The following is a 3,588-nucleotide window of genomic DNA, read 5'->3' as shown; positions in this document are numbered from 1 at the left end:
CTCCTCCTCCTCCTCCTCCTCCTCCTCCTTATTCTTTCTTGAATGGCGACCAAATGCTTCCAGAGTGGGGCACATTTGGGACAAAGAGATGCAGGAGCAAAAGACTCCATCCATTTTGTCCAGCTCACTACAGCTACCTGGTTTTGGATTAGACAGAGGTCTACACTCAGGTGTCATGAATATTTATGGCTTGATCAGGTGAGCCAATTATATGCCCTTGTTTCTGACTGTCAGGGAAGATTTATACCCATTCTTTGGTGGCGGCAACTTGTAGTTAAGAGAGAAGCAACCTAGAACTGAGGAGAAATTAATTAATGGAATTAATTAATTAATCAGTGGAAAAACCTGCTTCCGGAAGTGCTCCAACACTGGAAGTCTTTAAGAAGAGCCTGGACAGCCATTTGTCTGAAATGGTATAGGGTTTCCTGCCTGAGCAGGGGGTTGGACTAGATGATCTCCAAGGTCCCTTCCAACTTTATCATCATCATCATCATCATCATCATCATCATCATCATCATCATCATCATCATCATCATCATCATCATCATTATTATTATTATTATTATTATTATTATTTAGCCTTTCACCCTCCTGATCAGATCACTAACCCCATATTGATGGCAGCTCTGACACAAAGACCCATAGCTTGGTCAGTTGAGCCAAATGTAAACTCTGATTTCTAGCTCTCAGCGATAAGCCAATCAGTGATGGTTCTCCAAAGAACAACCTTTTGAATTCTCCATTGTGTAAAATTAAGCAGGGCAGATCTGCAGGGACCTCTTCGTTTTTAAAAGTTAAGCAGCTTGTAGAAGACATCTCTGGGCAGAAATTCACAAGCGACTCTCTTTCTACAGGTTCCCGTCAGTCAAGATTCACCATTCAACTTTTCCGAATTGTGCATCAACTTGGACCAAAGACCCAACTTTTCTCACCAGCTGGTGGCCTTCTTCTTCTTTCTTTAAATAAAGACATTGGGTCCTTACTTCCCACTGATGGTGTTTTTTTTCCTGCTGTCCCTTTGGAGGCTCTCCACCCTCCCTTTGATGCGTGTCCTCCCCACGTGTGAGGATGAGGGGCTGATTAAACAAGGAGCCAGCTGTGTGCAGCAGCAGCAACCAAAAAAGCTAACACAATCCTGGTAACATAGGCATAAGATAAAATGAGATGAGATGAGATGAGATGAGATGAGATGAGATGAGATAAGATAAGATAAGATAAGATAAGATAAGATAAGATAAGATAAGATAAGATAAGATAAGATAAGATAAGATAACCTTTATTGTCATTTTTATACTTTGGGAATAATGGCACACATCAAAAATGAAATTTAGTTGCCCGCTCTCAAAGTGAAACACATACATGACACACACCTAAACATACTATGAACAACATAGGTATAGACCCACATCCCTACATATACATAGCAAATAAATATTAAATATTGTCCATCTTGAATATATAATGGAAGGAGGAAGCTTGAGAGTTCACAAGGTTAATGCTGTATAGGATGAAACTATGGCTGAATCTGGATGTTCTGCTACGGATACCACAGAGCCCCCTCCTCCCAGAAGGGAACAAGGAAAACAGGTCGTGAAGAGGCTGTGTAGTGTCCCAGATAATCTTATGGACCCTGCTCAAGCAGCCCTTCTGTGCTACGTCCTGGATGGGAGGGAGGGAGCTGCCAATGATCTTTTCGGCCATCCTCACCACTCTCTGCACTGCCTTCCTGTCCAAAGCAGGGATGCTTCCAAACCAGACTGGGATGCTGTATGACAGGATTCTCTCGGTCGTCCCCCTGTAGAAAGTGGTCAGGACAGGGGAAGGAAGATGTGCTTTTCTCATGTGGCACAGAAAATGCAGGCGCTGCTGTGCCCGCTTCACCAGTGTCTCGCTGTTGAGCGACCAAGTCAGCCTATTCGTTAGCTGCCCACCCAGGAATTTGATGCTGGTAACCGTCTCCACAGGTGAATCATTTATGCACAGAGAAGTGTGGCTTAGAATCAAGATCATGCGAAGTATTTGTACCACTTTATAAAATCCTAGTAAGGCCACACCTGGAATACTGCAGCCAATTCTGGTCACTATATCACAAAAAGATGTTGAGAGTTTGGAAAAAAAATAAGAGAAGAGCAACTAAGTTGATCCAAGGCCTGGTGGCTAAAACATACGAAGAACGGCTAGGGACTTGGGTTTGGCTAGTCTAGAGAAAAGAAGAAATAGGGGCGACACGATAGCAGAGTTTCAGTATCTGAGGGGCTGCCACAAGGAAGAGGGGGTCAGGTTGTTCACCAGAGCACCAGAGGGAAGGATGAGAAACAATGGCTGGAAACTGGTCAAGGAGAGAAGCAACCTGGAATTAAGAAGAAACTTCCTGACAGTGAGGACAATCAACCAGTGGAAGAGCTTTGCCTCCAGAAATCGTGGGCGCTCCATCACTGGAGATCTTTAAGAAGAGACTAGACAATCACCTGTCTGACATGATTTTGTGATTTTTGTGATTTTATTAGATTTATACCCCGCCCTTCTCCTGGCGGACCCAGGGCGGCTTACAGCAAGCTAAAAACAGATAAAGACCCTACAAACACCGTTTTAAAATATAATTAAAAGAAATATTAATTTTGCCGTTTCATTTAAAATTTTGTTAACACCCAATATAAAATCAAATTAAAATCCAATCTAAAATACCCCTCAGGCCAGCCCCGCTAGCTGGAATAGCCATAATAATAATATGGAATAGCCATAATAATAATATGGAATAGCCATAATAATAATAATAATAATAATAATAAAAAGGTTGAGGTTTGGTGGTTTGGGAATCCTCTGTCCATTGGCTTGCAGTCCTCGTTGAGGCCAACTTGAGGGCCTATCTGTGCCCTCGGGGTCACCCGAATAGTGCAAATGGGTGTGGGCATAATTGCTTTGTCCAGGGAATTCCCCTGCATAATATGTTCTCCATCAAAGAATGACCTCTGGGATCCCACCAAGTATGACCTTTAAACAAAAGTCTTAAGGAGGGGGATCCACCTTCCTCTAAATCACTGGGGGTTTTACTAGCCAAATCATGGAATATCGTGAGTCCAACCAGGATGAGGTAGACTTCCTGAGTGAGGTTCAGAATCCTGGCTTAAGCAGGTTTATGTGACACCCTCAAGCTGTGGTGCTTACCTTCAGGGGGTTCATGCATTGGGGCCTTTGCCCGTGTCAGGAGAGTAGGAGGAGGAGCCCTTCTACTAAGAGAAGGAGACTCTAAGGAGGTAGCTGAGGTCCAGCTGGAGGCCTCCTGAGTGCTTTCTTTTCTACATCTTCGTTCCAAACATCCCATGACGGGGCTGATTCCTGAGGTGGAGTCAGGTGGTGAAATATCTCCACAGTAAGCTACTCACATGTTCTGTGCAAGAAAAAAACCACAAGCAGGAGATGAAATGTTTGCCCAAAGGTTGAGTAAACTGGGTTTTGCAGCACATCTCAACGAATCTGCCTTGGGAAACAATGCCTGAGTTTCCTCATTCTGTGGGTTGTGTGGTTCAGATCATGTCAGAAAGGGCTTACTACTCTGTGGTCTGCGTGCTACCTTGCCATCAACTGATA

This window comes from Protobothrops mucrosquamatus, unplaced genomic scaffold (genome assembly GCF_001527695.2).
Source record: "Protobothrops mucrosquamatus isolate PMUCROS unplaced genomic scaffold, P.Mucros_1.0 scaffold6621, whole genome shotgun sequence".
NCBI classification, from domain to species: domain Eukaryota; kingdom Metazoa; phylum Chordata; class Lepidosauria; order Squamata; family Viperidae; genus Protobothrops; species Protobothrops mucrosquamatus.
This window is presented reverse-complemented; position numbering follows the sequence as displayed.